This window comes from Plecotus auritus (assembly GCF_963455305.1).
Source record: "Plecotus auritus genome assembly, chromosome: 5".
Classification (NCBI taxonomy): domain Eukaryota; kingdom Metazoa; phylum Chordata; class Mammalia; order Chiroptera; family Vespertilionidae; genus Plecotus; species Plecotus auritus.
Genome location: NC_137776.1, coordinates 149609715 through 149636833, shown reverse-complemented (window position 1 = coordinate 149636833; position 27119 = coordinate 149609715). Strand labels below are relative to the sequence as shown.

Genomic DNA, 27119 nt, shown 5'->3' with positions numbered 1-27119 from the left:
TATTGATTTGATTGATTAATTGAAAGAGCTGGCAGAGGAATGATAGGCAGTGCTGGTGGTCCTTTACCAAGGCTTGTGGATTTTTGAATTCAGAGGAGTTTAGGATTTCTGGGGGCAGAATACAGGGGTGACTTAAACAAGGGGACATGTGAGCCGGCAGCTTGTCTCCTGTAGATAGACATAGCACAGCATCTTTGGGTCTCAGTTCTAGGTTTGCTGTTTCCCAGCTGGGTGTCCTTTAAAGAGATTCTTGCTCTCTTTGAAATATGAGAGCAGATCAAGGTGACTGTTGCTGGAGTTTGTACACCAGTCCTATCATTGGAGGATATGTGTAGGTGGTGGGGAGCCATTGTGACCGTTCGTGAGAAATGGAAGAATTTGAGGACTGAACATGTGTACAGAAACAGGCATATCAGTACCATTGAAAACTTTGATGTGAAGATATGTGACCTTCTCCATCTTTCTTGGTGGCTTAAAATAATAGGCTGAGGGGGCCAACTCCCACCCCCCACCAAGCCAATAGATTCTACTTCTACTCAATAGAAGTAGGTTTTTTCCCCCATGCCCTAGCATGGTTTTTCCTCTCCTCTCCTGTTATGTTCAACTTTGGAAACAGAATTGTCCCTGTGCCTCTGTACATGGGTCCTGTAGCATTGATTTAACAGTGTGTTTATTTTACTTCTCCGGCTTGGCACTGAGGAGAGATTGAAAGCTGCCAGCCTCAGGCACTCTTGATCTCCTGCTCCTCATGAATGCAGTATTCATCACTTAAACTTAATATATTTATAATCAGGGCCAAGGCAGCATGACCTTGTTTTATTCTAAATAGATCACAGGCAGCTAGACATGGGGGTTTCCTGCTTTAAATCAGATGCAAGACTCATTATCCCGCAAGGACTTCATTATGATTCAGTTGATCTCCTTAGATTTGATCTTTTCTGTCTTTGTTATTTATGTTAAAAAACAACAGAAAATGGTGGTGGGTGAAGGGAATATTTGATAAAAATCAAACTTCAGGGGATTGGAAGGTTGTTCCGTGTGGCCTCTCCATCAGATGGGCGGGGCAAGAAGACATGTCCTAGGCTTAGATCTTCCACCCCAAGGTAATTAATTTCGAATCCACATTTTCCCTTCTATAGAAACATTAATCATGGAAATTAAAAAAAAACAACCTACACCTAGCCAATTGTTATTTATCACATCCCTGTGCTGCAGTGCTTAAAGAGCACTCACCAGGAATGTTTAAACTTTTTTTTTTTTCCTCCCAGGACTGAGTCTGGGGCCAGACCTGAATATAAGTATCACTGTCACTATAGGGCAACAACTCCTTTGGTTGCCTATCCCATACTGTTCTGCCTTACTTTGCTTTAACCATCTCTACAAGATAAAGATGCAATCCCTTTCAGTGACTTGAATTGTCCTTAGAAGTCAGAATGGGCAAGTACTGCTTATTTTAGTCATTGTAGCGACTGGGAATCAAAGATCCAGAACTGAACATTTACATAGAAGGAAATCCATGGGGGCATTGTTGCTTTAAAGCATCTGATTATTTATATGTCCACAACTGGTTCCTTCACTCTCTCACTCCACCCACATACCCACCTACCCCCTGTTTTCCCTTGTAACTCTACCTTGAAGATGAAACAAGTGAGGGCTAAACTAATTAACTAACCAGCAGTGATCTACAGCCTTAGCACCTTGGATTCCTGAAGATTTATCCCATTTCAAATTCATTGCTATTTCCCTCCAGGGAAATAAAGAGTGCTGCCTGTTAAAGATGGGGACAGAAAAAGGCACCTTCACTGGAGACAGCCTGTACAAGAAAATAATACTGTAATCATTCCCTCCAATCAGCTGAAAAGGATTAAATCTTCTGCTTCTAAAGTAATGTTCAATTGAGCCTTGGGGAAGAATAATTCATGATTAGAGAGAAGGCTGGTCTAGCAAATGTGAACATTATGTCCATTACTTAAACACACTTCCTGGGCTGACTGCTAATGTACCCAAGGGACTCTCAGCCCCAGCAACTGATAGGCACAATGAAACAGGCAGACAAGGACAAGAAGTATTATCATCTGCATTGAACAGCACTACATAGACTCTACCACTGCTAAATCACTGCCTTTGGTAAATAGCCCAGATAACTCATTTTAATAGAAGAATTCTTCTCTTCTTTATGTGTATTAAACAACAGACTCTTATGAGCGGTGGCAGTGTATTGATTCCTGGGAAAGGCCGTGTGAATACCAATTCTGTAATTTATGCTGTTTTGTGGCTCTGGCTGTATTTGTTATGCATAGTGTATTAAACATTCAATAGCTCAATTTAATCTTTGCAGCCAAATTGCACAGCACATCATGCCAGATAGTGGTTGTTTCATATACACAGCCCATCTGCTTCCTGTTCTATAATTCATTCAGCAGGCAAAGTTTCTGGCAGCCTCAGGATATATATATATATATATATATATATATATATATATATATATATAATATATATATATAATCTCCGTAGGGTACCAGAAGTGCTTGGCACTCAATTAGTTTTCCGGGTTTCGAGTGCTCTGTGTGCATGAGCCTGGGTATGTGTTTCCACTTTTTATGAGAATTAAAGATAGGAATAATTTGCTAAGTTCCATGTCCTCATTTGGACAAATTTTCATAAACTTGTGGGGTTTTACGAGGAAAAAACACACATTAGAAATAAAACACACATTAGAAATAAAACACAATGATCTTTCACCCTTGGGAAATTATCCATTGCAATAAAATGTGTTCTTTCTACCATCCCTATCTAAATAGATTGATTTATATCTTGTGGGGAAAAATAAATAAAACAAACCCCAAAGTACCATAAACTCTTGGCTTCTTTCTCTGGATGTACCACTTGGGATTTGCTCTCTTATGGCAAATGTTTATTTTCCCTAAAATCCCCTCCTCTCTTGGAGGCCTGCCCCTGTTTCTTAGTGTTGATGGTAACTTTGTTCTTTCCTCATCTCCACTTTCTATTTGCTTTTAAAGAAGCCAGTGCTTAAATATTGCCCACTGGAAAACTACAGTTTTTTGAAGTTTATTTGCAGTTTATTGAAGTCTTTCGGCAACTTGTAGTACAAATGCTTGAGTTTAAGAGCATTTTATGGCCTTTATACCACACCCAGGGGACATAGGCCACCCTGGGTTTTGGGTGGTCATTTTACACCTATTTGGGAAAATTGACCAAAGAACCCATCTAATCGACTGGAGTTACAGCCTCTGAGAGCAGAAGTAGATCATCCATTCCAGTGACCTCATTTTACAGGTAATAACAGCCAACACTTGTGTAATGCTTTAGGGCAAGGTCAAACACACAGTTGCCAACAGGGCCCAGTGTGGTCTCTCCAAAGCCTAAAGCTTGAAGCCCGCCTGGTGAGGATGGTGGGGAATTGGAGTACCCACGCCTGAGTCCGCTGAAGACAGCTGATGCAGAGCCACAGAGCCTTGTGTTTCCAGATCTTTCCGTTTTTCAAGAGAAGCTGGAAATCTGGATTTTTTTTTTAAATGTTGGCATTAAATGATATGATACTATATTTTTTAAAACACTGCATGGGCCAAACAAAACACATCTGTGGGCCTACCAGAGCATATGGGCCTTCAGTTTGCACACTGTTTTAGAGTATATGCCACCCTATTTCCTTCATTCTTGCTATATTTTCCTGATAGGACACTGAGGTCTAGGGAGTTAGGGTCTTGCCTGAGTGTATGCTACAAGTGATGGGGAAGAATTTGGGTCCAGGATTTAATATCTTGTCATTTACTCCAGTGATCCCATGATATAGCTATGTTTTCCCCTATGGTGTACAAAGATTCACCCAGGATTCATTTTCTAGTAAATTTGGAACTTTTCTTTATAGTAGGGAATTCCACTGTACCTCTGTTTTTAACATTCCTCTCATGATTCCAATCATTAGCACATACTCTTTTGGTTTGATTCATCCCTACCTTTCTTTAGGATTCCCTGGATAAACGGTATGTCCAACAAGTACAACTCATGATGCATACAAAACCCTTAATGCTTTATTTATCCCACTGTCCTTAACAATTATTCATTGGTGATAACCTCCCTGCCTTTTTATTGGGGGGGGGGGTAATTATATGGTTTTATTAACACAAACACAATGTGTACACAATCTGTCTATTAATTTCTTTGCTGTGCTGCCTGGCATTGGGATTGGTGACTCCGATGGCCGACTGGGCTGCTCTTTCCACAGTGGCTTTGCATTCATGGAGGAGTCGTGAACAACTTTAGCATAGTAAGATTTGTTGCACACCACAGCGCTACTCCATGACCTTGTGGACCAGGAACTTCTGGAAGCCACTGGGCAACATGTGCTTTGTGTTCTTGTTGCTCCCATAACCAATGTTGGGCATTGAAATCTAGCCCTTGAATCTTCTGTACCCCACCTTGTCAATGCCTCTAGGTTTCTGCCAGTTCTGCTTAATTTTCACATATTGGTCAGACTGGTGTCAGATAAACTTCTTGGTCCTCTTTCTTACCACCTTAGGCTTCCTGAGAAGTGTGAGGGCAACAATGATGCCAAGTAGGAGATGGTTGCCACCTCCACAAGCAGTGCTGAGGATTGGAGGGGAAGTTGTTGCAGGAGGGCTGATCGATAATCTCCCATTTTACCTCCTCTCCCCCACCATAAAAACTACACAAACCATAGAGTTTTCTTCACTAATAGACAGCCACAATTCCTTTGTGTTGCAAACAGGCTCCTGATGTAGTAATTTGAATGTTCAGACCTGAGGAGTAATCAAAACATCCAACCTGACTCATTTCTGGTAGGAAAATTTATGAGTGATCTCTAGTGACCCCTAGTTTTATATAACTCTCTTCCCTTTGAGTGTAAGTAAAATCTAGAAAGATAATGATATACATTCTCATGATTATGTTACTTGATATGGCAAAAGGGAGATTATCTTGGTGGGCCAGACCTAATCACATGGACCCTTCATTTATTTATGTATGTATGTATGTATGTATGTATGTATGTATGTATGTATTTATTTAAAAATATATTTTTATTCATTTCAGACTGGAAGGGAGAGGGATAGAGAGTTAAAAACATCAATGATGAGAGAGAATCACTGATCGGCTGCCTCCTGCACGCCCCCTACTGAGGATTGAGCCCACAACCTGGGCATGTGCCCTGATCAGGAATCAAACCGTGGTCTCCTGGTTCACAGTTTGCTGCTCAACCACTGAAGCACACCAGCCTGGCTTATGAACCATTTAAAGCAGTTTTCTCTTGCTGGTAGTAGAAAGGGAAGTAAGAGATTCCAAGCCTAAGAGGGATTCCAAGTGCTCTTGTCAGCTTTGTGGATAGATGAGGCCACATGCAAGAACTAGAGAGACATAGGAGCTGAGAGGGCCTACTGGCCAACAGCTAGGAAATGGGATTTCAGATCTATAGCCACACGGAGCTAAATTCTGCCGATGATCCAATAAGTTTGGAAATGGGATCTTTTTCAGAACCTCAAGATTATAAAACACTAAGCAGAAATCCCAGCTGAGATTAAACCCTTATTGAAGATAACATTGGCAAATATGTTCTCCCATGCAGTGGGCTTTCTTGTTGTTTTGTTGATGGTTTATTTTGCTGTGCAGAAGCTTTTTATTTTGATGTAGTCCCATTTGTTTATTTTCTCCTTAGTTTCCATTGGGCTAGGAGCTGTGTCAGTAAAGATATTGCTACGACATATGTCTGATATTTTGCTGCCTATGGCTTCTTCTAGGATTTTTATGATTTCTCATCTTACGTTTAAGTCCTTTATCCATTTTGAGTTTATTTTTGTGTATGGTGTAAGTTGATGGTCTAGTTTCATTTTTTGCATGTATCTGTCCAATTTTCCCAACACCATTTATTGAATAGACTGTCTTGTATGTTCATGCCTCCTTTGTTAAATATTAATTGAGCATAATGGCTTGGGTCGATCTCTGGATTCTCTGTTCTGTTCCATTGGTCTATATGTCTGTTCTTGTGCCAGTACCAGGCAGTTTTGAGAACAGTGGCTTTGTAGTATAGCTTGATATATGGTATTGTGATCCCTCCAACTTTATTCTTCTTTCTTAAGGTTGCTGCAGCTATTTGGGGTCTTTTTTTTATTCCAGATGAATTTTTGGTGAGTTTGTTGTAGGTCTTTGGTGTATGCCGTTGGTATTTTAATGGGGGATTGCATTGAATCTATAGATTGCTTTGGGTAGTATGGACATTTTAATGATGTTGATTCTTCCAATCCATGAACACAGTATATTATTCCATTTGTTTATGTCTTCCTCTATCTCTTCCTTCATCACCCTGTAATTTTCTGAGTATGGGTTTTTTACCTCCTTGGTTAAATTTATTCCTAGGTATCTTAATTTTTTTGTTACAATGGCAAATGGGATTTTATTTTTAATTTCTCTTTCTGTGAGTTCATTGTTGGTGTATAAAAAAAGCCATATATTTCTGGGTGTTCATTTTGTATCCTGCTACATTGCCAAATTTATTTATTAGTTGTAGTCATTTTTTGATGGAATCATTAGGGTTTTCTATGTACAATATCATGTCATCTGTGAATAGTGACAATTTTACTTCTTCTTTTTGACTTTGGATGCCTTTTATTTTTTCTTCTTGTCTGATCGCTATGGCTAGCACTTCCAGTACTATGTTGAACAGAGTGGTGAAAGTGTGCATTCCTGTCTTGTTCCTGTTCTTAGGGGAAAAGGTTTTAGTTTTTTCCCATTGAGTATGATGGTGGCTGTAGATTTGTCATATAAGGCTTTTATTATGTTGAGGTATCATCCCTCTATTCCCACTTTGCTGAGAGTTTTTATCGGGAAAGGGTGTTGGATTTTGTAAAATCCCTTTTCTGTCTCAATTTATATGATTATGTTATTTTCGTCTCTCAGTTTGTTCATTTGATGTATCATGTTTATTGATTTGCAAATATTGTACCAGCCTTGCATCCCTGGAATAAATCCCACTTGATGGTACATCTACACAATGGAATACTAAGCTGCTATAAAAAAAGGATTTCTTACCCATTTGCAACAGCATGGATGGATCTGGAGAGTATTATGCTAAGTGAAATAAGCCAGTCAGAGAAAGATAAATATCACATGATCTCACTCATTTGTGGAATATAATGAACAACATAAACTGATGAACAAAAATAGAACCAGAGTCATAGAAGCATCGAACAGACTGTCCAACCTGTGAGGGAAGGTGGGTGGTGAGGAGGGTAAGAGATCAACCAAAGGACTTGTATGCATGCATATGAGCATAACCAATGGACACAGACGGGGGTGGTGGTGGGGTGAGGGCATGTGCTGGGGCGTGGGGGCAGCAGTGGAGTGGTCAATGGGGGAAAAAGGTGACTTATATAATACTTTAAACAATAAAGAATTTAAATCAAAAAAGAAAGAAGTTTTTAAAGAGTATCAAAGCAATATATGTTAAAAATACAGTTTTTCATCTGAAAAAAAAAAAGCCCAGCTGAGCCATGCTGAACTTCTGACCTACAGAACTGTGAAGTAATAAGCAGATGTTTTAAGCTGCTAAGATTGTGGTAATTTGTTACACAGCAGTAGTAAACAGTACAGTTTTAAGTCTCCCCTTCCTCAGATAGACACCAAGGAGTAAAGGGGAACCTCTTGGCTTTTCCTACTCTTCTCTCCAGGCTCACCTTCTGTGCCTAGCTACCTTTTGTTATACGGTGGAGGGGTGGTGGTGGCGTAGAATGGGGGCAAGGAGATATAAGAGGTAGGATAGTTATTACTTGGCTGGTGGCTTCTGTTCTGGGCCTGCAGAGGGTCCTATCTGGCTCTGTTTATGGGTATTTGTCAGGAATTTTGGAGGTTCTCTGATGTCCCTCTTGTCCATAGCTCTCTTAGCCTAGACCAGTGGTTGGCAAACTGCGGCTTGCGAGCCACATGCGGCTTTGCGAGCCACATGCGGCTCGCAAGCCGCGGTTTGCCACTCTGTTGACTAATGAGTTTGCCGACCACTGGGATAGGGGCTTAATCACAAGGAACAACAACAGCCTGTAATTATTGGAATCGAGAGTCTAGGTCAGTGGTCGGCAAACTCAGTCAACAGAGCGGCAAACCGCGGCTCGCGAACCGCAGTTTGCCGACCACTGGCCTAGTCTGATATCTTCCCCCAGCCCCCTACTTGCTGTGATGAATGTTGGGATTGCAGATGGATTCCATGCTGCTGTGTACTTCTGCCAGTCATGTCCCCTCACGTCAGGTTCCAGTGCTCAATCTGCTTTGTCTTTCTCAGGAATGAATCAGGCACTAGTTGTGTGTGTGTGTGTGTGTGTGTGTGTGTGTGTGTGTGTGCGCGCGTGCGTGCGTGCGCGCGCGCGCGCCAGCGCGCGCGCGCGCGCGTGTGTCAGAGGCAGGAAATCCATTTCAGAGCTCTGTGATGTAAACCTTGAAGATTCCCTCACTAAATGTGTGGAGAGAAGGCAGCATCCCTCACCTCTTCCCCTAAGAAATATGATGGGACTAGGCTGTGGCTTTTTAGAATTCTGAGGAGTAGGGCGTGGGAAGCAGCATTCATATTTCATTCCATATATCTCACAGCTTCTGTCACTCCAGAATACATAGGACACATCAAATACAATTGGGCTGATTTTCCTGGGTTGCACAATGGGGTTCCAGCTGTGATGGTGATTCCTTATAGGGAACAGCTTTCTTCTGCAGAACCCTTCATCAACCCTCTCTCTCTACTTTCTCTTTCCTTTCATCTTCTCAAGATGGGTGGCTGAAGTCAAGACTAGTGGAACAGGTTCTCCTGTATTGCTCTTATACATTCTGCTTATGGGAGGAGGTAGTATCTCACACTAGCTTTGGTATTTTGTCATATGAGGTCCTTATTGACAAATGAGGTGTGAAGGGTCCTATTCTGACATCCTGTTACACTTGTCCATCTGAGCACTCACATCGGTGGCCAGCACCCTGCAGCACTCACCAAGGAAGGCACTGAGGGGGAAATTTTTAAAAATAGCATCTGGATTGGATGCTCCAGCAATGCTGCCCTTTCCCTCCACTTGCTAGTCAATAGGTTCTTATACGAGTAGGAGTTGTAGTAGCTGTTAGTTATCAAATCCTTATCATTTGTCACACATCTCTTGGGGCTTTGGGTTCCTATCTCAAGCCTCTATAGACTTTTTCTGCTGTCTACCTGTGCTCACTTAAAAGTTTTTATTATTCCTGAGCTGTTCTTATTCTCTAGGTATGTGCCTGTGTGTGTGTTCATGTGTGCATTTATGCATGTGTGTGTATGTGTGTGGCTTTTTAAATCTATGTCTTTCCTGTTTTGAATGCTGGATTCTTGGTGGTGTTTCGCTCAGGAAACCCAGTCTGCCAACATCCATGATCACTCTCTCCTGCTTTTGCTCACCCACTGACTACACTTCCTTCCTTTCCGTGTCTGCTTACCTTGTGCCAGGCCTAGGCCCTGGGAACTGAGCTTGTTGGCAAAACCTGCTGATGGAGAACATGAGTTCAGATGGTGAAGCAGCTTTGTAACTCAGCTGGCCCTTTTCATGTGGGTCACCTGCACTGCCAGAAACGCAGAGGCATCTTGTTCACGAGACTTAAAAAAAGCCATTCTGAATGATTGAGCGAGTGTCAGCTTTGCAGGTTTTGGGTGAGAGTTTGTGTTAACCAGCCAATGATTTTCTAGTTTAGAAGATGACACTTGGACAGCTTGCCTGAAGGGCATCTGAACATTTTTATTTTCCTATCTTGAGTCCTAACCTATTTCTCTATGACTCTAAATTAGATTGATAGTACCTGCCATTGACTTTCCTTCTCTTTATCAAAACAGGCTCAAGAACCATACACTCACACTACAGTATACATGATGGACAACTTAAGGTGTTAGCATTCTCAAGGTGTTCAAAACCTTCGGTAACATGACTTTAAATTTCTGACATTAGTCCAGTGTGATAGGGGACAGATTGGATGGTGTGTGTGTGTGTGTGTGTGTGTGTGTGTGTGTGTGTGTGTGTGAGAGAGAGAGAGAGAGAGAGAGAGAGAGAGAGAGAGAGAGAGGTGTGGAGGTGGAGGGGGGCCCAGAATTAGCTTATTATTATACAAGTTGAGCTTTTGTTGCCTTCCTTTCCCCTAGGGCTGGTCAGTAAGTCGCTGCCTTGGTATAATTAAAGATCCTCTCCAAACCCTGAACAACCATGATGTCTACTCCAGAGCCTGCCAATGACCTGTGATTTTTTCCAGGAAAATCAGGGTCATGAAGGCATAAAAATCCTCATAAAACCCTTCTAAATTTAGTAGTCCACCAGTCCTCATTATTTGGTTGAGTCTTCTTTAAGTATATGTTGAGTACTTGCTGTGTCTGCACTATGCTGGAGACTGTGGGGGACATAGTGGGGTCAGCTAGACCATACACATTCAGTGTGGTGAACAGATGACAAAGTGCATAATGTTTTGATGTGGATGGGGTTTGTGAGAGCTAATTTTGTACCAGACAGTGGGACTGGATGGGTGAGAGGAGACTGCTGGGTGTTTAAGCATTATTAAGAGAAATGAGAGGTGTGTGGGAAAATGGGACCATAGACGATCTTGGCTTTCTTTATGATTTTGTCCAGGCCACTTCCTTTTATGTCTGCTTTCCAGGATCTCCTGTCCCCTTCCCTTTTTGTCATTCCTGCTTTTCTCCATCTTCTGTTGGTAATGTTGCTTCTCTTCCTCCGTAATAGCCACCACCTCTTCCATATTGTGCTTCTTCACTCTAAAGTTGCTGGTGTTGTTCAGTGATTGAGTGTTGACCAATGAACCAGGAGGTCATTGTTCGGTTCCTGGCCAGGGCACATGCACCTGATGGATGATTCTCATCATTGATGCTTCTCTCTCTCTCTCTCTCTCTCTCTCTCTCTCTCTCTCTCTCTCTCTCTCTCTCCCTTCCTCTCTCTGAAATCAATAAAAATATATTTTAAAAAATAAAATTGCTGCTTCCAGGAAGATAAAAAGGGGAATGGAGACCTAAAGGAAGATGCCTTTCATTTTTTTCTATATGCTATTCTGATTTTAAAAGAGTAGGAGAAAATTTGACCTTAGATGTTAGTCATTTTTATCTTCCAAACAATTCCAAAGTTCATTGAGGAGAGTGATCATGCACTGGGATTGAAAGGAAGAAGGTTCAGAGTGGTGAAAGCATTGGAATTTATAACCTACCTTCCCCCAGGCTGGTTCTCCAGCAAAGAATCCTCAAAGAGTGACCTAAGAACAGGACATATATCATGGTGAGTTTATAGTGGACACAAACCTTGAAGTTTCAGGAAGCAAAGTGAAAATTGCCTCACCTACTTAAGGCTGTTTTCCTATTATTGTACCTCTTGTTTTTCAAACTGGCCTGTAAATGAGTTCCCTGTGCTGTTATTGTTTTCAGCTGGAGTGTGATAGAAGCAGTGTGGAGTGTGTTGTTGCCTAAATCGATCCCTGCACTCATTTTGCACCAGAAAGAATACCAGAGCTTGCTTCATTTTGGGGAAATATGCACACCCTGGCTTGAATTCTCTACTACAGGGCACAGGACAAATGGCTTCTAAACTAATGTCCAGCAAAGAAACGAGAAACTGGGCTCCTTTATATCATAAGCTATTCTCATCCTGAACACAATAAAATATTTCCGCAGCTTCCACAGTCAACCTACTTGGCTAGTGAAACAGAATGGAATTAAAAACAGGAAAACAAACCTAAACCAAAACATTATAGAAAGCAATAATGAGCTTAGTGCTAATTGTTCTCATGGAGATCTAAAAGCTTGACACCACCTTCCTTAAAAAGGAGGGTGGTTTTGGCAAATTAAATGAAGTTGATATAAACAAGACTCTTTTATAGTGAATGGTTTGGTAAAGACTATTTTTGGAAAAGGCATAAACTCTCAAAGCATCATAAGGCAAAGGGCTGTAGGGAATAGTCCAATAAAAGGAAAAAGTCTGTTCAATGAAAACACTTTATATATTCACTCTAAAAGAGATATCCTAAATTCTAACGGCAGTACCATTGAGGTGATAACAAGTGGTGGCAATAGTTATATATGCATCTCCCCCTGGTCCTAACAGTGAGTCAAAATTGGAGGGAGTGCAATCTATGGAAAATTATAAGCCCTTCCTTCCCACTTTAGCTAGATTTTCTTGTTCTGTACACACATGAGCATCTGATGTTCCGATCCAGGCTATTCATGATAGGAGCAATGTGTGCTCTCTCTTACTTTCACCATTTGGTCACTCAATGAAAAGCATCACTGTTGCCCTGCTCAACCCATTTAGCACCTCTAAAAGTCACTACATAGATTTAGTGATTAATGATGATTGATTTTTTTTCTTGCCAGCTTAATTGTCACACTTGAGTGTGGCTGATGTAGACCCAGCTGTGCTTAATTAGCCCACAGGACTTACAAACCATGTTGTAAAGATAGGCTTGTAATGGAAGAAGCCTTGCGATGCAGACTGCTGAGGTGAACCCAGACATGTGGCAGATGTAGGTTTTCATTAAGTCCAAGGAGCATGTTGGAGAAATGGATGTTGCGTAAAAAAGACATATGTTCTCCCTAGACTTGAGAAAACTATTGTTGCCTTCTAGAACATGGGGTATAAGAGGAGATAGCTCAGTATGAATTTCTTTCTCTGTGTCATGACCTTGGCTAATTACTTAAGACAAATGCTTGCTTCAGTCTAGAAGGTAGTTATTATACCACACCATTCAGTATGGCATATTTGTTTTTATATTTTGGATGAATTTACCCTTCTCTAGTGTCCACCTTAAAATGTAAACATCCTTGTTCTCCTTGAAAATATTCCATGTCAATAAGGATGTTTTCTTTTTTCAGCATACAAAATAAAGAATCAGCTTTTCTCATTCCCTTTCTTCTTTGCTTGGCCAGTGGATCCCTCCCTCCCTCCCTCCTTTCCTTTTACTAGACATAGTTTTTTAGTGAATAGAAAATTATTTCTAACTCAGTTCTTTCCCCATCAGTTGAGAGGCTTTGTGAGGACCTCTGTTACGTGAGTACTAGCCCACTAGGCATAGTTCCCAAATCATAACCTCATTTCATACACACAGTATGTCATTATGGATTCAGTTTCAGGTAGCATTTGGCTTGAGTCAAATTTGAACTAAATTACATAGGAAAGCTGTGATTCTTATTAGTACTTCTTTTACCTTAGAAGGCCCAGAGGAACTTTATGAAGATAGGATGCTCCATGAGTTTTCAAGGAGTAATTACAGATATACTTGTAGGTATTACTGGGAATTATAGAAATGTTCATAGGTGGAAGTCATAAGGAGATAGAGAAAAACCTTTTTGCAAGTTTTGGTGCCATACCATTGGGCTGTTGGCTAGGAAAACTCTTGATGCAGTTGCAGGGAAGGAAAGACTAGTGAGAGCAGTGGGGAGTGGACTAGCAAGTTAGGGGACTTCCAAATGGGTGCCAGAGCCTGGAAATTGACCCTCAGCATGATGCCTTCCAAGGGTGGTGGGAGTACAGATTAAAACTGCTATGAAGTGCTGATGAAGAGAATTGTCAGTATGAAAGGCAATATTTTGGTATTAAAGAACAGTACTATATTTAAGAAGAATGCTATATATTTAAAACTCTTTGGGCTACAAGTGACAGAATCTCAATTTAGACAGTTTAAGCAAAAAAGGGGCATTTTTGCTCATATAGCTTAGAACAGGGGTGGGCAAACTTTTTGACTCGAGGGCCGCAATGGGTTCTTAAACTGGACCGGAGGGCCAGAACAAAAGCATGGATGGAGTGTTTGTGTGAACTAATATAAATTCAAAGTAAAGGAGCGAAGGGGAGAGCAAGAGAACCCTCTGCTCTTTCGGCTCCGCGGGCCGGATAGAACAGCTGAACGGGCCGGATCCGGCCCGTGGGCTGTAGTTTGCCCATGGCTGGCTTAGAAGGAAATAGGTATAGCTCATAGGACTGAAGTTATAGGATAGGACCCAGGACCTCAAGAACTGGAACCACACTTGACTCTAGGAATCTTTTTCTGCTTCTTGCCACCATCTTCATCCATCCATCCATCCATCCATGCATCCATCCATCATCTATCCATCCATCCACCCACCCACCCACCTACCCATACAACTGTCATGTCTATCTATGCTGGGCTTTGTTCTGCAGATAGAATTTCTCTAAATGGCAGGAGTTAGCAAACATAGAGGAAAGGGATTCTTTCCCCAATCCTATTTAATAAAGAGGGAATATGCTAATTGACTGCCCCACCCTCAAAGATGGCGGCGCCCAGTCCCCTCAGCCTTGCCGTGCGCCTGCATCCAGAGTCCCCCAGTCCCCTCAGCCCCCCAGCAGCCCACGGCCGGCCAGAGGCACAGGCAAGCCTTGGATGGCAGCTGCCCAGCTGCCCAGGGCAGCATGAGGCTCAGGTAACCAGGGCTGGCCGAGGCTTGTGCTGCAGCAGTGGCGTGATGGGGTGTCGCCTTCCCCTGATCGCTGGGTCGCCTCCCGCTCCTGAGGGCTCCTTGACTGTGAGAGGGGCAGGCTGGGCTGAGGGACCCCCACTCCAGTGCATGAATTTTCATGCACTGGGCCTCTAGTTAGGTATATGGAAATCCAAGGGGGAAACACTGGTCCAGGGTCATCTTATCCTCCCAAAACACAATTCGGGGGAATTAGGTATTATTTGGCCAGATGTGGGTTATATGCCATATCCATGGGTGACATTTTAAGGAGAGAGTGATTATATTAGCATGAGAAGAGGTAGAATAGCTTGCTGAACACACAGAAATAATGGCTACTCCAGTCCCATATAAATCCCATTATAATATTAGCACTCATTAGCTTAGTAAAAATACTTATTTTATTTTTTAAAATATATTTTTATTGATTTCAGAGAGGGATGGAAAGGGAGAGAGAGATAGAAACATTAATGATAAGAGAGAGTCATTGATTGGCTGCCTCCTGCATGCCCCCAAAAGGGGATCGAGCCCTCAACCCCTCAACCCGGGCATATGCCCTAATCGGGAAACAAACTGTGACCTCCAACACTCAACCACTGAGCATGCCAGCTGGGCAAAATACTGTTTTGTTTGTTTTTTAAACAAAAACACACAAAACAACATTTTATTCTGTTCAAAGCATTTTCACCTATATATTACCTAAATTTTTACTCTCAACAGACTTAATCTCACTTAACTGATGAAACAGCTCAGGGCTAGACTAAATAGAAGTACATGCTTAAAAAGTCATAAAGTAATCGATTTTAAAAAGCCCAGAAGATGTAGGTCCAGTTCCAGTTCTGCCAGTAATGAGCCTCTTGACATTAGCAAATCAATCACTCTTGGGTCTTAGAAGGAGTTGAACTAGATAAGTAATCTCAAAGTTTAACATGCATCAGAATCATCTTGATCGTTTCTTAAAATGCTGTTTTGTTGAACCCCACCCCCAGAATTTCTGATTCAGCAGGTTTGGGTATAGCCAGAGAATTTGCATTTTTAACAAGTTCCCAGGTGTGCTCCTTTCCTATTACTGCTGTAACAAATCACCACAAGCCTACTAGCTTAAACAACACAAAGTTATATTACAGCTCTGGAGGTCAGAAGTTTGGGTCTCATGGAGCTAAAGTGAAGGTATTGACTGACCTGTGTTGCTTCTTGAAGTTCTGGAGGAGAATCCATTTCTTTGCCTTTTCCAGCTTCCAGAGGTTCCATGCATTCCTTGGTATGGCCCCTTTCTCCATCTTCAAAGCCAACACAACAGTATAGTTCCTTCAAATCCCTCCTTTTTTTAAAAAAAAAAAATATATATATATATATTTACTGATTTCAGAGAGGAAGGGAGAAGAAGAGAGAGAGATATATAAACATCAATGATGAGAGAGAATCATTGATCGGCTGCCTCCTGCTCGCCCCCTACTAGGGATCAAGTCGGCAACCTGGGCATGTGCCCTTGGCCAGAATCAAACCTGGGACCCTTCAGTCTGCAGGCTGATGCTCTATACGCTGAGGGCTGAAATCCCTCCTTGACTGACCTCCTCTACTGCCTCCTTCCACATTAAAGGACTCTTGTGATGACACTAGAGACCCACCCAGATAATCAAGGGTAATCTTTCTATTTTAAGATCAGCTGATTAGCAACCTTAATTTCATCTCCAATTTTAATACCCCTTTGCCATGGAATATATTTTCAGTTTCCAGGAATTAGGAAGTGAACATCATTGGGGACCATTATTCTGCCTACCACATCAGATTTTTCATTTACGAAGAACCCCTGGACTAGAGCACTTATCCAGGGGTCCTCAAACTTTTTAAACAGAGGGCCAGTTCACTGTCCCTCAGACCGTTGGAGGGCCGGACTATAGTTTAAAAAAAAAAACTGTGAACAAATTCCTATGCGCACTGTGGGCCCGGGACGAGTCGGCTGCTAAGCAGGACAGGCAGTGGCACCTGGCGGGCTGGATAAATGTCCTCGGTGGGCTGCATGTGGCCCGAGGGCTGTAGTTTGAGGACCCCTGATTATTCTATCTTACTCAGTTCCAAAATTCCAATTCTGAGATAGCCAAGCAAAACTCTTCTCACCTGTTTGCAAATGGATTAATTGCTCACGTGTTTTATATATATATGCTTTCCATTGGTTGAACTTTAGTACAAAATAATTTGCTCCAGGGTTAAATTGCTCCCCAAATGAAAGCCACTTATTTCTTCTACAGTAATAATAGGCCCATTACAGGGCTACATCTGAGGTGCTCTCTCTCCATGAGGTTGGTTCTATCTCTGTAATGATGTAACATGAAGTCTGAGGCTTTGAAGGTCTGTGTTCTTAAGGTTCACATCAAATAGTCTATCTCAAGTTTATTTTGTGCTTTCAGGTTATCTACTTGTACCGTTCTTGAAGAATTAGAAGTTTTCCTAGCATTAACTAACTGCAAGCAAGAAGGTGCCTAGAAGGCAGAGAAGGTTACAAAGGCTTCAGTGTCTATCCTCTAGTTTAAGTTACTTATTGGTGAGACAAGGCTTTGGGTCAAATCTCCTAAGAACCACTGGGAGTTGCTATGGGAACTGCTCAGTTGTCTACATTTCCTGCCTTCCCATGTCTTCATCATTTCAAATTTGAGCAGACAAATTTCTGTCTGACAGTATCTCACATTCATATCTTGATCCTGGGAATGGATAAAGTAATTCTCACTTTTTGCCTTTCCCTACCTTAGTCTTATCACTTATTTGCATTTAAATCTGAGTGAATCTAAACTTCCCCTTTGCAGAGGAAACCCAATCCTTGTGTGGTAATCTATATTTACAATGAATTAAAGCTTCATTTCCCTTAGAAGTCATTGTATTGTAACCCACTCTCTGAGAATCTGCCAAAGTAGGTGCTCTCATGGGGCAAAGCCTCCATTTTTGTTTCCTTTTTTAAAAAAATATATATTTATTGATTTCAGAGAGGAAGGAAGAAGGAGAGAGAGAGAGAGAGAAACATCAATGATGAGAGATAATCATTGATCGGCTGCCTCCTGCACGCCCCCTACTGGGGATCGAGCCTGCAACCCGGGCATGTGCCCTTGACCAGAATCAAGCCTGGGACCCTTCAGTAGAATTTATCCCTGAGCCAAACTGGCTAGGGCTTTGTTTCTTCTTTTAGTTCCTTTTTATCATCTTTCTATAGTCACCTCTTTCCCCTTTGTAGCAATTTGCTCTGAATTTAATGTCCTTCATTTAACATGGATTTAAGCATTTTATAGGGGCATGCTGTAAGGCAGCAATTTTTAATCCATGTGCCCCAAGAATTTTTAAAACATGCAATACCCCACTATTGAGTCAGTGGCACTGATCTCTTTTCCCTTAGATTGTCAAATAAAAAAAAATGACAACAGCTAACACAACAATATCCATCCGGTGTGAATAAAAAGAATTATAGCTATATTTTTTGTCAGACCAGTAGAAAATATGTTTTTTGTTGTGCTGCAGGATTTTAGTAATTAGTTTATATGTGCCACGAGATGAAAAAGGTTGAAAATTGCTGCTTTAAGGTATAAAGAAATAACCCTCTAATAACAGAATAGTAAGGAAAATTTTGGTTGGTATTTAAATAACAGTATGTTTGCTGAGCTTTATATTCCTAACTTAACTGTAATTTTATTGGTATGCATTAAAAGGAACTCTCAGCTTTGGAATCTTTTTATTTGAAAGCACTAATTACATTTATTTAAATTGATAACTACCCTATTTCCTTAAAAGATTTGATGAATCTTATTAGAGATGCATATTTTCATTCTATCAAAAATTATATATATATATATATATATATATATATATATATATATATATATATATATGAAATGTAGGTTGGAATAATCAGAATAATTGAGCATTACATTTTATTTTGAGTTTCCCAATAGCAAAAGCAAAAAGGGAAACTCAATTAACTATAATTCTCATTTGAAAAATGTGACCTTAGGATTTCCTTAGAGATGCAGTCAAATTTATAGATATTATATATTAAAAATATTTTCAGGGATATGTAAATCCAAATGAAGTTCAGGATGTTTATTGCTCAGACTAGCAAAAATGTAACTGGAGAAAAACACCGAGGAATAGTGGTATAGTTATATTCCATACCACTATTACATACGAATCTTTTGATGGCATGTTGAAAATGACTATTTTTCATTCTGTGAAAATGTTTATAATGATACATAGAATTTGTACATATACTTTACAGAAAAATATCAGCAGTATCTGCCTTTGGAAGCTGTAATCATAGATTGCTTTTATTCACTTTTATTTGCTTGTGTTTGTATGTGTATGTGTGTTCTTGCTTATTTATATTTTTTCATTCAAACATCTATTACTTTCTGCTGTGTTTTTCATTAAACATAAATTTCTTGCCCTGGTCAGTATGGCCAAGTTGGTTGAGCATCTTCCCATGCATTGAAGAGTTGCTGGTTCGATTCCTGGTCAGGGCACATGCCTGGGTTGCGGGTTTGCTCCCCAGTTGGGTTGCATATGGCAGGCAACTGATAGATGCTTCTCTCTCACATTGATATTTCTCTCTCTCCCTCTCCCTTCCTCTCTCTCTGAAATCAATACCATGTTTTAAAATAAAAATTAATAGTTTAAAATAAAAATGAATGAATAATTTTCTTCATAGGTCTTTGTATACTTGACAGCCTTAAATGATAGATAATGCCTTAAACAATGATTTTATTAAAACCAGAAATATTCTTCATGAGATCTATCAAAATTGATGGCACACCTTAGTGAAGGCACTTCTTTGTATGTGAAGCAAGGTAGAGGCAATCCAGTGAGCACTAGGTAGATAACTTTAAGTGACTTAATAGGTATGCAAACAAATTAGAGCAGTGCTTCTTGAACTTTGACATCCACACCAAATACCTGGAGATCTTGTTTAAATACAGATTCTGATTCAGTAGGTGAGGCCTGAGATTCTGCATTTCTAACATGCCACTGGTACACACATGCTTTGCACAGAAAGGACTGAGCACCTAAGAAACCATATATAACTTATTGGTTCCCACCCCAACCTATCCTTTGGAGTCACCTACAGAACTTTTAAAAAGTACAGATTCCAGGACTTCACCTCAGAGCTGGTGAGTTACAAGTTCTGGAGGTGGAGCTTGGGGACATACATTTTATAAAAACTTCACAGTTGTGAAGTTGGTTCATAGACAGGGTATTTGTGAGGTTCACTTCCTGAGACAGTCTTATCTATCACTCACTGCAGTGGCGATTTTGAGAAGCCTGCTTGGAGTGTGACCTGTCTGCCTTGCTCTGTGTAGGAATTAGCCCCATGCCCGGATAGCAGACATTTGGGTGACAAATTTGTCCACATCACTCTAGGTGAGAAGCGAGGTTGGTATTGCCACTGCATCTCTGCCTATTGTGGGCCACTGTGTATTATTTTTTCATAAATCACTGTTTCTAGAAGTAATGCATTTTCCATAATTCACAGCATATTTGCTCAAATATATTGCTAACTGCATATTGCCTAACTCTGTCAATGGTTTTATCTAGTGACATATTCAACAAACCTAGTATTGAAACAGTCATCATTTTTGTAATTTTATTTCTCCCATATTTCTTATATAAAAAAATCACATATGTGCACAGCTGGTATGGCTCAGTGGTTGAGTGTCAACCTATGAACCAGGAGGTCAGGGTTCAATTCCTGGTCAGGACACATGCCTGGGTTGTGGGCTCGATCCCCAGTGTGGGGCATGCAGGAGGCAGCCGATCGATGATTCTCTCTCATCATTGATGTTTCTCTCTCTCTCTCTACCTCTCCCTTCCTCTCTGAAATCAATAAAAATATTTTGGAAAAAAAATCACATAGGTGATACTACAACTGTCTATTCAGAGTGGACAGATTAATTATATTCCCATGTGGTCCAGGGTGAACTCTGAAATATACCGAGCAAACACCCACATAGCCTCATTACCTAAAGCAGTGGTCGGCAAACTGCGGCTCGTGAGCCACATGCGGCTTGTGAGCCGCGGTTTGCCGCTCTGTTGACTAATGAGTTTGCCGACCACTGGGATAGGGGCTTAATCACAAGGAACAACAACAGCCTATAATTATTGGAATTGAGAGCCTAGGTCAGTGGTCGGCGAACTCATTAGTCAACAGAGCGGCAAACCGCGGCTCTTGAGCCGCATGTGGCTTGCGAGCCGCAGTTTGCCGACCACTGACCTAAAGTTTTCTTGAAAACTGAAAAAACGTGAGTTTCCAAGGAGGTCAGCATCCTTCAGGATGTCTGGTACATGCATAAAGTGACGTGTGACAGCATGGAACACGTCAGTTTATCCTCCGGTGAGGTCTGACCCAGCTGCTAATATATACCAACCTGTCACTCAGAGCTATGCTCATGCTACTGCTATCTACATATGCTTACATTTGAGAGCAGCAAAGCTCTGGCTTTTGAGTTTTAATAAGGCATACCTAATTTCCACATAAAAATTGAAGGTTAACCATGCTAGCATGTGGTGCGCAATTTTCATCTCGTATAAATTTGCTTTCCACAGACATTGCTTTCCACAGACATTGCTTTCCAACAGGTTTCTCAGAAGCCCACATAACTGTGGTGTGTGGGATAGTTAATGAACAATTCTTGGATTAATAGATTAACTGGCTTTGTAATGGGCAAATCAGTGCCTCTCACTAGAATACATTGTGATTGCCAGATTTTATTTTCCTGTTACCAAAGTTAGACTTCGTACTGCAAAAGGCAGTCTGACCTGGCCCCCTAAGGTAAGTCCTCTCTATAGTGAATCAAGCCTTGATTTCTCCGAGATGCTTTTTGTATTATAATTCCTGTTATGATAAGCTGCTGAGCTGGTGGGTAGCATAAATGCACAGAACAGCTGTTCAGGAATGATTACAAGATGAATAATTTTACCTCTTGGCACCGGGGAAGAGTTTTCTCCATTTTCCCCTGTCCTTGCCCTTCTTTCCTGGGCTTCACTCCCAGAGGCTCTTTCTCCTTTGCCCCAGGCACGAGTAATTATTCGCATCACTGTTAAAAAAGAACTGAGGTTCAAAGAAGAGCTAAGGTTCAGAACCAAAACGATATTGATGAGCATCATTTAGCTTCCCTTTTGGAGTTCTTTTGAGTTTATTTTTCTTTTGGATGCAGCTGCTCAGCATATGGGTTCACATGGCCACACGCATTTCCTCTTCGATATGCACCATTTATAATCAGGCTGTAGGTCTCTTGGCATTTCCTTCCTTCCCAGTTTTGGCTGCTTCCTCTTCTGGGTCCCATTCTCCTCTTACTTCCTCCATTCTTCTTCTTCTTCCTCCTTCCCTGGTTGCAAATAGAAGCTGGAGCCTGGCTCCTCCAGGGTCAAACACATAATATGATGGCTTACCTCCTGTTTGATTCCAGCTCTGTCCCTGGGGAGATACAGCATTATTGTTGTGGCCCAGCCTTGTAGCACCACAGGCTAATGGATCAATTCAGCCTTCAATGCATCCTATGGCCTGTCGATATGAAATTCTAGCAATTATTGAAGTGGGAAGCGGCTGAAAAACATTCCCTATTGATCACTCTAGAGTATGATGAACTTGTTTAAGAAAAATTGATCTGAAACATTGATTTTTTTAATCAGAGAATCTCATGAATGCAATTTAAGACACACTGTTTCTTGCCTTGCAGAATGTTTTCTTCATGAGTAGAATCTGTGAGGCAAACCAGCCAATGAGAGATACTGAGAAGAGTTCCTTAGCTTCCCACCCTTACTTGCTCCATTGTTTCAGAAAATGTTTTTGTGTTGAAGCGATTTTTAAATGTAAGGTCTCCTGCCCTCCATGCTCTCCATGCATTTCAACCCTCTCATAAACCTTCTTTCCCAGCTCCCCTTCTTCCCAACCCCTTGCTCCCCTCTTTAACGTTTAATTGGAGGTTTTCCTTTGAGGAGCAGACCCTTGGATATAGCAGATGCTTTCTCATTTACTGCATGCAGAATAGATTTTGGAAAATGAAAATCTTAATTGTGGCCAAAGGTGGTCCTTTCCCTTGACACCTCTGGGAACTATTTGCACAGTGATGGTGATAGATTGCAAACCCTGGGCCATTCACTCTGAGCAGTGTCACTCTATAGTACATGCTCGGACAGCTGCTGTGTGGCCCAGCACCGCACCACAGGCCTGAAGAAGTAGCCTGAATCCTTGCCTACTTCTGAACATCACTCCCTGTGCAGCTCCACAGGGGCAGCCCTTTCCCTTTTCCCTCAGTCAGACCTGGCATTCTCTTAGGAAGTATATCAATGGTTTCCAAGTAGGGATGATTGTCAGCATCACTTAGGGAGCTTCCAAAAATACAGGTTCTTGGGCCTTATTCCAGACCCATTGAAGCAGAATCTGGGAGTGGAGCCCAGGCAATTATAATTTTAAAAGCTCCCTAGTTGAGTCCAGTGACCAGCCATGTTTGGGAACTACTGGATTAGATAACAGAACTGTGTGTGTATTTGATGAAGAAAGAGTTTGAGTAGAAGTACGAAAGGGGGGAAAGTTGCTCCCCTCCCCAAAAAGGGCAGTATTCAATTCAGAATTCATTTTTAGCTCTTTGAATTTGAATGTGCATGTACGAGAATTGATGAGATTAAGTTAGTTGATACCAAGTCCAATTGAATAATAGATAAAAGAGTAGTTCCCAGAGAGGGTGGCAGCGAGGATAGAGTGGAGCACAGGAAACAAAATTGGCAACTTTAGTCTTGGGTCCAGGAGAAGCTCCTCTGGCAGGGCTTCAAGGCTGCATCACAGAGGGATAAAGATACCTACACCTAAAAGTTCTGATGGCTCACTCACGCTAAAGCCCACGCCTACCTCCTCTGAAGCTCATGGAAGAAACTGGGTTCCCTCCAGTCTCACAGTGGAGAACCATACCAAGACCTTTCAACATAAGAATTCAGGAGCTGTGTCTTTAATAACTTAGTCACGCCTCACAGAGAAAGTTCTAAAGTGGTTGAGCCACAAGAGAAATGCAGGTTGCCTATTCTGGAATATGTCCAGGAAATCTGTTACCCCCTGATTTTCCATTCCATTTATCTCAAAGGCCTAGTTCCATGGAAGAAACTTTTAAACAACTTTGCTGCTTGCTTGGTGAGTTTGAATAAGCTGAGAGATGAGCCAAAATAACCTTCTGCAAGTCACTTACATTGGAGGTATTCCATGCACTTGGAAAATAATCCAAGTTTTAGCATAGTCTAGTAAATTCAGTTTTTAACCATTTAATTCTTACTGGTGGAACCTTTTTTCTCTGGGCTCCTGCAAAGTAGACTAGATGGTTTGCCATGATAATTTTCAATCTTGACTGTACTTTATGATCATCTGGACACTTTAACTAGTACTCAGGCCACAGAGATTCTGGTCTGGGGTGAGACAGTTTAGAATCCACGTGATTCTAAATTGTGGCAAAACTTGAGAATGCCTAGTTTATTTATATTTAAAGATAGAAAATTGAAATATTGCCCAAGTTGGAAATCTCTCTTTTCCTTTTCTGCTTGTGTGCTTCTGGACTTCTGGAGAAGACAGTGCATCCCCGAGGAGGGAGGTACCTTCTGTTTGCCCAATCTGTGAAGAAAACAAAGGCCGCCTGTTTTAAGTGCTTCTCAGATAGCATGTGGGCTCTCTTCAATACATGGCTCTGCTTTCAGCAAAATTGTTAATTATAGATCATAATAAGCTGTTAGCAGCAAAACACACACATAATTTGAAAGTGAAATGAGGCACAGTACACAGATAAAGCAATTGTTTGTTTAAGAGGTGATTAGCAGCAGCAAAACAAGCAAACTGATCCTTGAACCTGCAAGAAATTTACACCCATTTGGAATTGTTATACTCTAGTTATTTGTGCACTGCAGCCTAATGCAAAGGTAAAGCCTGTCTCGGTCAGTTTTGTTTTTCTTCTGCGTGTGATGCAGGGAAAGGTGAGTCTATGCCATCTTAGAACTAAGATGATATTAAAAGAATAGCCTGTCAGAAGGAATAAAGAAAGGGAAGTGTCTCAGTTTCTCAAAGGAGCACAACTGAGATTTAAATTGTTCTGAGCTATGATAAATTATACGGCTTTAAAACCACTGTAATCACTGAATGAACAAAACAGTTTGCCTGGGGTAATTATGCCTTTTTGGTCTCTTTCACTTTCAAGTTATTTTCCCCTTGTAAATGTTACACTCTGGCACCATGTGCGGTGGCAGGGAGCGTTAATCTCAGCTGGGGTTGTCTTTAAAGGTAAGTGAGCCCAGAAATATTCACAGTTCAGATCAAGTTAGATGAAAATACCATATCACTTGAATATGACATTTGGTGATAGTAGTTCTAAATTCCAATTCCACCTGGAGTGTGGTGGGGTTGGGTAAGTTTGGGGCTTTATCCACCAATTTCCCACCAGAGTTTTACTTGAGTGAGCAATATTGTGGGTCCAGCCCCGGAACTGGAAATTCCCAGGATGGTAACTTCATGTGGAATAGATGCCAGTTAATGAATAAGGGCACACAGGCTGTGGATAAATAACCATGTTATTAGGGTCGATTGCAGTGCTCAAGATGGGAGGTTTAATAAGCAACTGAGGGTAACAGGAAATACTTAGCTTTTTGTTGCCTTAAAATGCATCCAGATTTTGCAGCCTGCTGCTTGCTAACGCTGAGAAAGGATGTAATTGGTACTTATCAGAGGCACTAGGGTTTAGAGCCCAGGTTTCAGTCCCCAGCACCATATCTGATTCCGCGGTTGGCAGCACAATGTAAGGCTGCTCTGTGTGCCTCATTTGGTATTGTTGTCTCTGGAAAGTTCCAACCAGAAAGCCTCTGGTGTCTTGAGTGAGGAAGTGGAGGTAACAGGCATTTGTGGTGCCACCATGTTTTGCCTGGGCTATCTGGCTAAATGTTCATTCCTTTTAGGGGCAGAGCCTGCAACTTCTAGTTCCTTTGGAGATAATAAAGTCAAGGTGATCAGGTGCTTAGAGAAGGCATATTAGTGATAAGAGCTAATGTTCTGAGCAATTACTTTGTGCCAAGCATCATTCTGTGCAGTTCACATAACCCTGACAAGTGTCCTATGAAGCAAGGACAAGTGTCTTATGAAGCAAGCAGTTTTATTCTCTCCATTTTACAAAGGAGAAAGAGGAGACAGGGAGTGGTTGGCAAACTTGCCCAAGGACACAGAGAATGGAGCTGAATTGGAACCAGGCAATCTGACTTAAGAGCACTCAGAATGAACCTCTAAGTATATGGCTTCAAAGACACAAATTCTTTCTCTGTGCTTCCCAAACTCCTTGGGGCAGCATTCAGGCCTGGTTCACACACCTGCCCAACCTCTCATCTCACCCTAGCTTTCTCACCTTCCCAGGACTGGCAGCAGATAATCAGTACTGCACCATGTCCCCTTCTGCCCCCTAGAAAAGGTGCCCAAGTCCTGCTTTCAGAATGGTCATCTTTATCAGACCTTGTGCCTTTCTAGAGTCTGGTTCGTAAAATGCTGGGATTTGTGAAATTGTTCTGGAGTGGTGACTTCAGGGAGACTGTACATGGCCTGCATCGTAACTTCCCTAGATGATGTCATAATACATCCTCTCCACAGGACCATGCATGAGCCTCCTGCTAGTTGTAAACAATATGGCAGACCAGGGGATTCTAAAATCCAAGTGAGATTGCAGCTGGGGCTGCAAACATATAACCCAAAAGGCAGGGTGATGAAATGAAGTCTGATAGAGCTGCATGAAGGTATTAGAGATGCCAATAATCCTATAAATGTAAATTGAACTTTTGATTTAGTTGTGGCAATGGACTTACCAGCCTGCATGTTTTATGCAGCCTAACTGAACAGATTCAGGACAATGTGTATGATGGCTCCTTGCAAGATTGATAAGTTTGGGCTGTTAATTTTGAACCAAACCTTTCCAGGTTTGCTCCTTGACGTAGAGAGCTGCTGAGAGAGCTTGTTCTTCTTGCTGTCCCACTGAAGGAACTAGTGTCATGCCTGAATGTGATACAGTCTGGTTTGCATGGAAGACCAGCTCCTGCCTCACATTCACCATCACAGGCTTTCAAAATATTCTCTCCTTTAAGCCTCCCACTGTAGCTTGTTTTGAATCTACATCTACCTCTTCCCACTTCCTCCTGTTACTAATGAGCCACTCTGGGTGAGAGACTGACACCTAAGTGCCTCTGAGAATAGCAGAAAAACTGTAGGTCTGTCCACAGAGGAGTCCCATGGCACTGACCATTTATCTGGTGGCCATGAGGGCCCGATAAACAAAGCAAATCTGTCCGTCTCTCCCTCCCTCTGTGGCTTTTGGGCCTGTGCGTCTGCATTTCCCAGGACAGTTGCAGGAGACACCAAAACTTGTCTTCATTATGGCTCTGACTCATAACCCAATTAATGGTGTCAAGAAGTGAAATATGGTCCCCAGGCCCAGCTGCCTTTTGAAAGCAAGTCCCAGCCTGTTCAGAGCAGTAATGAATGGTGCTCTGGAGAGGGCAGCTCAGGAACTGTTCTACTCCCCTAAAGCAAAGGGGCGTTTCAGAAAGGTCATGGTACTGTGAGCTCTCAGTTTTGGGGTATGAATACATTTGGTCTCAACCC

General features: G+C 41.6%; 1 pseudogene across 1 annotated transcript in view; it reads right to left on the bottom strand.

Annotated features, from left to right (window-relative positions):
* The window catches only part of LOC308248330 (heterogeneous nuclear ribonucleoprotein D-like), an 85191-nt pseudogene extending 65363 nt beyond the window's left edge, over positions 1 to 19828 (bottom strand). The window contains exons 1-2 of the transcript in view: positions 19756 to 19828; positions 15662 to 15759 (exon numbers count right to left, since the gene is read on the bottom strand). The product of the transcript in view is annotated as a heterogeneous nuclear ribonucleoprotein D-like (transcript). The remainder of the gene's footprint in view (positions 1 to 15661; positions 15760 to 19755) is intronic.
* Between the last annotated feature and the right edge of the window lie 7291 nt (positions 19829 to 27119).